At 37.9% G+C, this 13,279-nt stretch overlaps 1 pseudogene; it reads right to left on the bottom strand.

Annotated features, from left to right (window-relative positions):
• Positions 1-5,347: 5,347 nt before the first annotated feature.
• Positions 5,348-6,715, bottom strand: LOC123609900 (annotated as a pseudogene).
• Between the last annotated feature and the right edge of the window lie 6,564 nt (positions 6,716-13,279).

The following is a 13,279-nucleotide window of genomic DNA, read 5'->3' as shown; positions in this document are numbered from 1 at the left end:
CTCCATGGCTTCTCTGTCCCCCAGTTCACCTCTCTGCACTGCGTACCTGCTGAGTTCTGTGGTTCAGGTTGTGCAGAATTTTGTGTTAATCCTAAAATCAGTTTTCCAGATGTCCAGGATGGTTTAGTTCTGATCTGGCTGTATCATGGATGCAAGATACAAAAAAAACCTTTCATGCTGTTCTGCCATCTTGGCTCCTCCTCCCATACTTTCCATTTTTTTTTATAGGTAGTACTTGGGGTGGGTAGATCACCATTATCAAATAGTTAAGAAAATAAAGATATGAATTCATATGACCTTTTCAAGTGATATAGAGACAGCTGTAATAAAATTCAACATTTACTGAATGATTTTAATGTTTAAACCAAGTTCTGGACTCCACTGCTATTTTTATAGTCCTATTTTTTATCTGACCAGGCCTCAGCCTGGGCAAAGGCACACTATTACTCTAGCAATATCCTGCCTATTAATATTGTAGAATTTTTTTCCATTAAAGTCTTCACAGCTACTGAAGCATAACTCTTAAGTCCTAAGATGTAAGTCTATCTTAAAATATTGCTTTAAATCTTTAATATCTAGGGCTTCACCATGCTTTCCAGATTTCCTGTTAAAGTATCAACTTGTTAAATATAAATACTGATCATGTGTCCCCCAGCCCAACATATCTGCTTTTCTTAATCTACCATGTTCTTTGTTAGTGGGTTCTGAGCTAGCTTGCACTCCACTCAGATGTAGGTAACTTAATGGAAAGATTCAGGTTTATCTCATTGTAGTAATTATGAGGGCTGTTTATAAATATATTATTTTTCCTCCTTCTGAATGTATGGTAGCTTTGCATTTCTCTAGACTATTTTGACTATGGTCATGTGCCTTACTCTGGCCAATGAGATCTGAGAAGTGATGTGTTTCACTTCCAAGAAGAAGCCATGAGGCAGGGCATGATATCCCATGTTTTCTTATACTTCTCTGGAAATGTTGGAAATATGTATTAAGATGGTTCTTCCATTAGAGTTGGCTTTTGAGCACCAAGGTTAATATAGTCCTCTTCTATCCCCCAATCCCTACTGATGACATCTGTTGGCCTTTTAGTCTGAGAGAGAAATAAACTTTTGCTGTCTTAAGCCACTGAAATTTTGGGGTTTTCTGTTAGCAGAGAATAACTTATTCTATCTTAATTGATGTACCATCCTTTTGGTTGCATGGAATCTGGCTCTTAGGGAGACAAATTTTGAAAGTTAATTTTAAAATTATTCATCCGATACTGAATTTTGTCATCTACTTTCTCTGAATGTATTGATTTCTTCTTTTATTTTCTTAATGTGATAGGGTATATTGACTGATTTTTAACAGCTTTATTGGGGTATTATTTACATACCATATAATTCAATTCTCTTATGTGTACAATTCAGTGATTTTTTAAAATATATTTATAGAGTTGTAAATACTCATAACCACAATCTAATATTAGAGCAATTCCATTCCCCTAAAAACATACAAAAATAAATTCATAGAGTTGTTATACTCATAACCACAATCTAATATTAGAGCAATCCCATTCCCCTAAAAACATACAAACCAACCAACCAACCAACAAAAACAACTAGTGGCTATTTGCTGTTATTTGCTATTCTTGCCTCTCATCCTAGGCAGCCACTAATCTGTTTTCTGTCTTTGCAGGTTTTGTCTTTTCTGGACATGTTATATAAGTGAATCATACAATATGTTGTATTTTTGTGACTAGTTTATTTCATTTAGCATCGTGTCTTCAAGGTTCATCCATGTTGCAAGGCACATAAGTTCTTCATTCCCTTTCATGGATGAATAATATTCCACTGTATGGATATACCAATTCTGTTTATCCACTCACCAGTGGATGAGCATTTAGGTTGTTTACATTTTTTGGCTATTATAAATGATGCAGCCGTGACAATAAATATAGGTATTTATGCACACAAATGTATTAATTTCTCTTCATTAGATACCTAGGAGTGGAATATTGGGTTGTATGGTAAATTTATGTTGAACATTTTAGGAAACTGCTACTCAGTTTTCCATGGTGGAGGAAGCACCATATGCATAGTTGAATAGCACTGATAGATCCAAAGCACTATTATATCCTTTGGATCTTAAAGGCCCTTATATGGCTGTTCAGTGAAAGTATTCAGGTAATGAATCAGAAGATTCTATTTCTCTTTACTTTCTTTTCAACTTATACATACTCACACACACAAACATTCTTCCTGGAGAGTGAGTACCAGTATGTTCTGGCTGGTTAATGATTCCTGGTAGACAAAGAGTCATTGGGTTCTCCATTTGTTCCTGAACTTGTCATTTATTGAATCTTATATGAGAAATAATTCCGAAAGGGATTGAGGTCTGTGCTGGAATAGTCTGACACGCAGAGTTAGGTGTCATTGCTTCTCTCAGATTCCTGTTTACACCCTTTGACCTATCAGTGATGCTTTAACTGTTGAAAAAGCATCTGTCCTGCATGATTTAATTTTCATCATGTGCATACAGTATTATTCCTCAAAGAACAAAGAGCCAGCTTTTAACACTATGTAAATATAAATGTCTTGATTAAGTTCTTTCAAGTCATTTAAGGAAAAGACCCACCCATTTTGTCATTTATATACTTTATCTTTTGCTTCATTGTTAATTTTCATTTAAGTTGGCCGAAGGTATTAATTCATTTTTTAAAATTTGTTTCAAATAAATACTCTAAATATTTCCAAATATATGTATATATCCTGCATACAAAGACCAGGCCAAGAGTGAAGATCTAAACTGTAATGTTTTCTATGTAACCAAAACAGGTGGCCAGTGGAAGAGAAAATGAGAGGGAGCTCAAACAAGAAAAGCAAGATGATTAAGTTGGTAATGGAAGGACCATGGCAACAGAGAAGTAAGTCCAAGAGCTCAATTTGGGTTTTGAACTCATTGCTGCTCTAAGTTCTTTCTGACATGTGGAAACAAGGTGTGATTTCCATGTACTTGCTGCTCAAAAGCAGGCTCCAAACTGAGGCAAAGTTCAGTAATGTCATAGGGTGTAATCACAAGGCTGGCTGTAGGTACGCAGGACGGAACTAAGGCGTACCTTTGGAGTTACACATCTCCAACTGTCCTCTACCTCTCTGAAGTTGGAATGTTTCTCTGTCCAGAGGGAACTGGATCTGATAAGCTACTCACACTGTGGTATCATTTAGTTTGCTTGAATGGTTGGCAGTTCAGGGTGTGGCTAAAAGCTTAGGTTTTGAAGGTTTGGAAACTCGTTGTCATCTTCCAGGACTCTTGTGATCATGGGCAATTTACTTAACATTTTGTATTCTGGAGTGCCTGAGTGGCTCAGTTGGTGAAACATCTGACTTCGGCTCAGGTCATGATCTCATGGTTCATGGATTCGAGCCCTATGTTAGGCTCTATGCTGACAGCACAGATTCTATGTCTCCCTCTCTCTCTGCCCCTCATTCACTCGGTCTCTGTCTCTCTCTCTCTCTCAAAAATAAATAAACATTGAAAAATTAAAAAAGAATGTTTTATATTTAAAATGGGTATAATTCCAGAATGTCACAGATCTTTTGTGAAGATTCGTGGATAATATAAAACAGTAGACACAGTGTCTGCCAGGGAGTGAATTCTCCATAAATATTGGTTGTTATTATTAGTGATGAGTGGTTGTCATTCGTATAGTACTATTTTTTATTCTTTTTCTTTTTAACAGCTTTATTGATATATCATTTAAGTACTATACAATTCCCCATTAAAGTGTAGCATTCAATGCCTTTTATTATATTCACAGTTGTGTGCAAACTGTACAACTTCAGAACATTTCATTACCTCAAAAAAACCCCCAAACCCTTTATCTACCACTCCCCTATCTCCCATCACACCCCCACCACTAAGTAGCCATTACTCTTCTTTCTTTTCTAGGTTTGCCTTTTCTAGATATCTCATGTGAATGGAATGCTAGAACAGATCTTCTGAGACTAGTTTCTTTCATTTAGCATAATGTTTTTAAGGTTATCCATGTTTCAGCACATATCAATCAGTACTTTGTTCCTTCTTATGGCTGAAAAATATGCCGTTGTATGGATATACCACATTCTGTTTATCTACTTATCAGTAGATGAATTGTTTCCTTTTGGCAATTATGAATATGATGCTATTTTTTTGTGGAAATATGTTTTTATTTCTATTGGCTAGATGCCTAGGTATGGGATTACTAGGTCATGCGGTAAGTTTGTTTAATTACTTGAAGAATTGCCAGACTATTTTCCAAAGCAGTGCCACCATTTTTTTTTCATCCCCACCATCATGTACAAGTGTCCTGATTTCTCCACATCGACTGTGTCTTTTATGTTTTTTAAAAGTGAAATGGTTATAATTTAAATCTATAAAAACTTCATAAGGACTTAAACTGAGAGAGGATAAAGTTAGATCTTATTGAATTTTATGTATTCATGGAAACTACATAAGAGTAAAGATAATGGGCCAAAATTGTACTTTTGTGGGAAGTTTTGATGTCTACAGTCATTTAAAGAAGGCTTATTTTATAGGACATGCATGTAATTTATTGTCCAAACTACAATACATTAGAGAATGGAAGGAGTTCTATGTATAATTATGCTGGGGAACAAGAGTAAGTTGAGGCTGTCCCAGACACACTGGGGCATGTGGTCACCTGATGTGTCATTAAAGACCTCACTATGCCTTTACTCATTTGGAAATATATTTTATTTTCTTTTTTAGCAGAAGTGATAGTTTGTATTTATCTCACACTTGGAGGCAAGAGTACATGAATATATTTGTTGTTTTAAGTTTTTTTTAATTTCAAGATACTTTATTGTTTTATTTAAAAAATGTTTATTTATTTTTGAGAGAGAGAGAGCAAGCAAAAGTGAGTGGGGAAGGGGCAGAGAGAGAGAGAGAGAGAGAGAGAGAATACTAAGGAGGTTGTGCTCTGACAACCTGTGAGATCATGACCTGAATCAAAATCAAGTCAGACACTTAACCAACTGAGCCACTCAGGCTCCTCAAGGTACTTTATTTTTAAAACAGGTCAAAACACTAAGCTTTTGGCCCATTCTGCCAACGTACAAGCTACAAACGCTTGCTCAGCTGCTGGGAGGCACTCTTTAGTAGCATGTTCGACAAGTGAATAAAAATCCAGATGAAACAAATATCCAAATGGTTTCCATAGGAACACACATAAGTGACTCCATCTCCTAGAGTTCTCTATTGCTGCATCCATGCCAACCCTACTTACAAAGACATCGCAAAAATAGCAGTGATTAAGTTCAACAGTTCCCCCAAATCTCATAATTCAAGCTAAACTTGCATCTAACAGTTACAGGAGTGGCACGTACTTGTTAATGCTAAGTAAAGCACAGGCAACAGGAGAATGCTCCATCCCTCTCTCCCAAGCACAGGACACAGGTAGAGTGCCGATATCCTGCTCTTGTACTTCTAGTGGAAAGTCATGGTTGTATCAGTTGCCATGTTGGTGTCAACATCACATAGATAGTTGGCCTCTGGAACCCACTGAAAGTAGAAGCAGCAGCAACAGTGTAAGCACCTATGTTTTCAAAAAGCATCCACTTGCCTGCATGCATCTTGGGCAAGTGACAGTGCTCAACAATGCCATCAAGGCTGTTACATGTCGGTCCCCATACACTGGTTCAATAATACTTCTCATCTCATCTGGTTTGGGTCTCTCTGCATAAGGGGCTTCATGTGTGCATGATCATAAAGAATGCAATTAAATGATCCATATACCCCATCATTCATGTAATAAATAGAGATTTGTTCACTCGACTCATCTCATCATCAGAGCATGTCTATTCCTTTAATATGAGTTTTTTGGCAATGATATTAACCGTGATCATGAAAGCTGATGCAACATAACGTCTACTGGGCTCAGCTATGATTCTCACTCCTGAGTCTGACGGCAAATACTTGTTCAGTGCTGGGTTGATAACACCGGTGATGTCTTCAAATTTAAGCTTTACATCTTCAGATAAAGCCACCACCGATATCAAGCAGAAACCTGTTGAAACCAACCTCAGCTCCCATGTCAAAGACACAGCGGGTATCAGAGATGGTCTGCATGAAGGTCTCAGGATCAGTACAGCCACTTCCATATGGAAGCTGACACCGATGACATCAATGTGGAGCTCTTTTGCCCCAAAAGGAGCCTGCTGGTTTTGAGTGTGGCATCAGATTTAACACCGAGGCAACAGACTGCTTTGGAATCATCAGTGGCAATCTGCAACACTAACGTTGCCTTTGGATGTGCCCTGGCACCTTCCCTCAATTTGACTTCACTATCATCTTCTGGACTCCCATTATTGATAGAACACTTAATCTGAGACACTTGTTTGGATTTGCATAGATAATCCTCTCTAGAGGCACCTAGAGACTCTGTACCAATTGTACTTCAGTCTTGTTGGCTCAATCAAATCCTGTCCCTATGGCAAGGAGCGTCTTCACTATGGTTCTATTATCATTGCATTTGACTGCATAAAAGGGGATGATCCAAGGACGAGCTTTTAAGCATCTCTGATGTTTCTTTGGAAAGTCTCCCAGGTCTGCGACATAGAAGGCATCCTTATCATTGGAAGACAAAACTTCATTAATTTTTTGGTCCAACATGTCCTTGGCAGTAAGGCCTTCATGGAGGAAATGGCAGTCAAACTGCATTACTAGAGTTGTTCATGGTTTCTTGATCTTTCCATGGAAAACTAAGAGATGGAATTTAAAGAAATTATTGCCACCATTTCTCAAAGGCCATTCTCGGGAATTCCAAGTCCCCCCGAAGATGCGTGTGCTCTTGGTGCAGCAGTGGTGATGTTCTAATAAACACAGAATTTGCTGTCTTAGAGCACACAGGTGCCATGGGCTGGCTCATGGCCCCTAGTGCAAAGGACAGCTCCCCCCACCCCAGCCCACCACCTTGCTGCCTCCCTGGGGGGAATGCCAGACCCAGGTGGCCCCTGAGCTCTGGCAGAGGGTCGCACCATAGAGGCTGAGGGCACTTACCTGTTGTTCCCTCGGAACAGAGCCAGCATAACTGATGCATACAGGAAATGAAGCCTAGCTGTTCAAATAGGCTGTATTGTTTTTCCAGCTAATCTGAAGCAGATTGCATTATGGATTTTACATTTTATATAATGTTGACATTTTAAAGATTTTTGTGGACCCTATATCATTTTTTTTATTATTATACAAAAATAAACTCCTCCAGGAGTGCCTATTACTATATTAGGCATATAAATGTTGCCTTCTCCTCCAATATATATTAAAAAAATAATTCAGGTCACAGTGCTTAGTGTTGTGGAAACACGCACGGAAGTCAGTCTGCATTTCAGGGATTGGGGTTTCTGAAACAGATTCTCCCATGCAAATCCTCTTTTCCAAATCCTCTTTTTCCCCCATTTCTCTTCCATTCTACTTCCCTGCTAACCAACCAACCAAACTGAGCCCAATATCTGCAGTACTATTGACTCTTAGAAAAATAACAACTGTCCTATTAATTGGAATTCTGATTTCCATGAATATACAGGGTCGGTTCAACAGCCTGTAATGCTAGAGCCTGGCAGAGTATCACCATGAAAATGACAAACAGAGAGGCACTTGTTACTGCCCCAGGAGGGAAGGACCAAATACCATAGTCTTACCTTAATTCACCCTCTGGAGGACCTATCTTTGCCAGCAGCACAAACCGAGTCATGACCATTAAAGAACAAACAGCTGTGAGAGAAAAGCAAGCTGAGAGAGAGGAAAACAATTGCTGTCCACTTGAATACACAGGAGGGCTTCTTCAAGAACATTTGAGTTGCATGGAAGGTTGACCCTCAAACAGTTGCCTAGGTCAGCAGGACCTGAGGCGATCCCTGGGGTGAGGACTGGTCAGATAAGTTAAAGCCGCCTTCAGGGCACTTTCAACTTCCGGCACCAATTTCCTCAAGAAGGAGGATGAGAAAGCAACACTGTTTGAGTTCAACTTTCTCCTTCACTGTTTTTTTTTTTTTTTTTTTTTTTTTCTTGTTTCCTTTGTTCCTGTGAGTCGAGTATATCCAAGAGTGACTTCTAATAGTTGGGCAAATTCTTTATAAGGATGTTGCCTCCTGGTCTGATCATGGACTTACTTTTTAGCAATCCAAACTCATTTTATTGGCTCCAGGCATGATTGTGCAGAATGTTTTTAAAAGACATTTTTACTTCCAACCCTCTAAGTTCTAGGTTCCCTTTCACCATGAACTCTACATAAATTTTCTCAGTACCTACTTATGTGTCGGGGAAGCTGTTATTTCTTGCTATAGTTTTACTTCCCAGTTCTTGACTCATCTCATGTCTATTGTCTTCTATATATCCCTGAAACTGCCTTATGTCTGTTTGGGCTGATCTCACTCCTACCTTGAGGAATTCAAAACAGAATCTTTTTTTCCAGACAGAAATTATTCTATTTTTATTAATTGACAAAGTAGGATATTTACAGAAATACTCTTTCATGTATGTATTTTTTAAACATTTATTTATTTTTGAGACAGTGAGAGACAGAGCATGAATGGGGGAGGGTCAGAGAGAGAGAGAGGGAGGCACAGAATCTGAAACAGGCTCCAGGCTCTGAGCTGTCAGAACAGAGACCGACGCGGGGCTTGAACTCACGGACCGTGAGATCATGACCTGAGCTGAAGTCGGATGCTTAACCGACTGAGCCACCCAGGCGCCCCTCGTGTATGTATTATTATATTATATATCATATATGTCTCATATGCCCATCACTGAAGAAAAAAAATACTCTGTGGTTTTACTTACACTACCATTAACAAGGCTAATCAGAACTTTGCTTTGAATAAGATTTGGTGATCTTAATATCCTCACTAGATCTCTGCTGAATTTGAAAGTTGTTAATCACTTATTTCCTTAGAAATACTTCACTTTTTAGCTTTTGTGACACTGACATTTGTTGATTCTCCTCTTAATCCTCTGGCTATTTTTCCTGTCTCCAATGGCTTCTCTTTCTCAACGCATTTCATAGTTCTGTGCTTGTAGCCCTGTGCTTCTTACTCTAATCAATGGAATAACATATTCTGCAGCATTCAGACAAAAACTGCTTCTTAGTTACCCGTGAAAATCTCCTAAGAAGGTGCCACACTGGAAAACAATATAGCATATATTATCTTTTCCTCCAACATTGAAGCTCCAGTTCCTACTGAGGCTCAGACAAAGTAGTGGTTTGCCCTTACGGGCCATGCTGTATGAAACGTACATAACCTTAAAGATGAGCATCCTTTTTAACAAAGCAAGACATCTATCATAGGATAGGAATATGGGGACTGAGACTAAAGGAGGGTATATTTCTTTTGGAATGGCAGGTGGAGTTGCTGTACTTAGTAGATTGTGATCTCTTTCTGTTTTGTAAAGCATGCAAAGTTGAATTTGCAGTAGTGAATTTGCAGTAGTGTGCCTGATCAGGTTTTGTTACTCTCCTAGAATCATCCTGTCTGTGCTCGCCATTTCATGTACCATCTCTCTCTCTATGTGCATATATGTGTAGAATCTGTTGGTATTTATACTAGTATTAGTGTAGTTTTAACATTCTGATTGAATGCGATAGGTTCGCAGATCACAAAAACATGGGAAACAGTTATGACTAACTACTTATTGATATATAAATAATTTTCCCATTCATTCAACAATTGATCCATTCAACTCACTGTATGGAAGGCTCTATGCTAGGTATTAGTACTACTAGGACAAATTAGGAAAACAATCCCTGTTTAACAGACCATATCACCATATAAAGAGTGGTGAGTACATGCATTCATTAACAGTTTACTGTGCATTAGGTACTGTGTAACACCCTGACAATATAAAGAAGCATCGTTTCTGATTTCTGGGGGCTGCCGATTTAGGGTTCATACAGGAGGGAAAAAGAATACATATATAAAATGGTCATTATGCTACAATAGATACATGCAGTAGCATCATGCAGAAAGTTATGTGGTATTTGAGAAGAAAGAATATTTTTGCAGTAAACTAACCTGCATCAGGGAGATATAAAAAGAAATCTTGACCTAAGAATTTTCTTACTTGTGTGATTTAGTTATTGATATCATTGACTTGTTCTTTTGGGGTTGATCACTTCTAAAAGACAACCACTGCAGAGGATTTGATGGCTGGTGGATGACTTTATATAAGAGGTAGCACTTAGTCTGGGGCTTGAATACTGTTATTATTTTAAATGTGGGGACAAAGTTAGGGACAGTGGGCACTGTCATAGGCTGGAAGATCACCATAAGCTATAACATAAAGCTAAGTAACATGAAGTAGCATAACGTAAGTTAGTAATAAGGTGAACTTCAGCCTTCCTGACTATATAGAGGTTGTATGCGATAGGGAAAGGTAAAAACAAGATGAGGTAGTTGACAGGAGGTCAGCTTATAGGGATGACTTATAGAGTAAGCTATGTAGAAGGATATGTATTAGTGCAATATCCATCTTTCCCCACATTGCTCCATCCCAGCAGCTTTTATTAAGTGTTTACATTGCATGTGCACTGCTGTTTTCTGAAAATACATTCGACAAGAAGAGAGAAAGAAAAAAAGACAGGATTTACCTCCAATTGTATAGTTTAATTTAAAAATGGATAAACAAAGTAAGAAACACAGCACAATCTCATAACTGGTGCAGCATGAAAACATACAAAGAAAAAAATGTGGAATCTGCCTGGAGGAGTCAAGGAAAGCTGTTCCCATTTGGTCACCTTGAATCGCATAATGAAGGAGCGGTAAGATGGTAAGGTTGAGGGCACTGCAGACAGAAGAAACAACAAAGACCAAAAGGTATGACAGATAGTGGCTTTCTGGGAGGAACTGTGTGTATTTCTAAAATGCTACAATTTACAATGTTTTTCTCCTTGGAAAGGGAAAGGAATCAGCACTGGTGGGACATGAAAATGGTCAGGAGCTGTCGAGCTTTATCCTCCAGCTTTGTCATGCTCTGGAAGGGATTAATATGGTGGATTATTATACTCAAATTTGTATTTTACAGCTTTAACTCTAGACAAAGTGTGGAAGGCATTTTGTAGTGGTAATTCTAGAAGTGAAGCCTGTCTACAAGAGGACAGTTAGGAGGTTCTTGTCCCACGGTGTGGTAGCAGAAATGGAGATGTAAGAGACATAAAGTTGAGTAGTCAGACTTAAAGACTGAACATATATCTAGGATGAGGAAGTAGAGAGCACATAGGAAACTCACACAGTTCTTGTAATACCTGACTAAGTAGATAGTGGCACCATTAGGTAACCTAACAGGTGATTTAACCAGGCTGCATCAGGGACTACAAAGCTATGAAGTTACATGATACCTCTTCCCCATAAACATGTTTGGTGTGAGTTGCTAGGCAGAGGGCTATTTCGCTGATTGGAGAGACAAGACCTGGAGCTGTGTCTTCCAAACAGTAAGAAATTAAGGACAGTGAAGAACACAGCATGAAGCTAAGACCACTGGAAGAAATTACAAGTATTTATGACTATGTTGTCTGTGCCTACCTATTATAAATTCAAGTAGAACTAGAAAAGGAATAGTGAGAAGAGATTCAACCACAGATTTGCAAAACTCACTCTTCCCTATAGAGAAAGATAAGCAGTAGGTCTTTATATGTTTTATAAGTGTGAATTTTTCAAATTATTTGTTAATATTTAGGGTATGCAAATTTTTAGCTAATCCATTTTATAAAGAACAACTTTTTCCAAATGTGGCTTTGCAACAAGAATTTTCATTCAAATTCTAAAGAAGAGATACTCTGAAATACTCAATATGATTTGATTTCATAGGGATATTTAAAAAATAGGCAAAAAAATGTGGAGTATGGTACACAAAGATAATTCATTCTAGTATATGTAAAGAAAAAATATCACGAATCACCATTATTTATCTTCTGCTAAGAAGTCAAACATGGAGAAATGCTTTGAATTTGATACACATTTAAACTGCAAAAAAAAAAATTAGAGCTTGTTTTTTTTTTTGAAATGTAGAAATGTAGAAATTTGTTTTTGTAGAGTCTGTTACATACTTTTTTGATGTTTTCAAGGTTTTATTAAAACATGAAACAACAGTCATCAATCTAATTAGGGGAAAGTCTTCACAATGAACATCTGTTGGTTTTGCCAGTCAGCATCCATAGAACCTTTATTTGGTAAAAATTTCCTCTGGGAAACTGCATTTCTTTTACTCTTGACAGTGCGATTAAGTGGTAATAAACCACACCTTGCTCTAAGGATGCATTCTGATTGGAATAAGGCAATCAGCAGAGCCCATCTCCCTGACTACAAAATGATCAGTCAGTTCATACATGGGCACACAATTCAAGAAGTTGAGGGCCCTTGGAAAGGACGTTTTCTTCTCCTATGGGCACTATGTGAGGTGACTCTAGGGGAATCACTACATAGAACCAAAGAGGAGGCTCCCACTCAGAAGGCAGAGCAGATAAGCTGGATCTTTGTGACAAGGTTGAACTGCATTTTCCTGTCTGTCTTAATATGCTAGCTAATTTAGTTAAGAACCAGTCTTCTACTGGTCTTCATGAGAGTGTCATGGACCTTTAGTAACTTTCATCTTTAATAACTCTAGGTAGTTTATGTCCTGATTCAAACATATCATGTCCATAATTATCAGATCATTCAAGATAATGAATATGAAAGGAGAATTATTAGAGATACCATTTTAATACTTTAATAGAGGTTATTAATGGGAGTGCTTTTATAGGAAATGTAATTGAATTAAAATATAAGTCAGTTTATAAGAGGGAGAAACAGTCAACATGTGTCTTTGAGTATATAACCAAAGCCCTTTGAAAGCTGATGGACTGTGCTTTAGAAAGTTTCCTATGTCTAATTTTACAATTTTCCCAACTGTTAAGATATAGGAAATGGAGCAAACAAGGGTGAATGTCATGGCTTTCTATAAAGTCTCTTTATTTCTTGAAAGAACAAAGTGAAGAACTAGTCATTTAGAGTCATATGATAGGAGAACTCAGGAAAGGTCAAGATTAATAGACCTTTATAGCACTTTAGATGAGTATTGCATCTTATTGGCCTCTAAAATGTTTACATAGAGTGAGCATGAGGTTTATCCTAAGTTAGAAGGACACTGTGACTCATTTCTGGGATATTGGAGGCTTCTCTGCATTTAGACCTTTGGGTGGCTGTGTTGGGGCCACTTTGCTGGGCAATGTGCGTGGGTCATAGACAATAGTAGAATGTGTGATAATGGCAGG

The sequence above is a fragment of the Leopardus geoffroyi genome, chromosome B2 (assembly GCF_018350155.1).
Source record: "Leopardus geoffroyi isolate Oge1 chromosome B2, O.geoffroyi_Oge1_pat1.0, whole genome shotgun sequence".
Lineage (NCBI taxonomy): Eukaryota > Metazoa > Chordata > Mammalia > Carnivora > Felidae > Leopardus > Leopardus geoffroyi.
The sequence above is the reverse complement of the archived record's forward strand: the minus strand, read 5'-3'. Positions and strand labels throughout refer to the sequence as shown.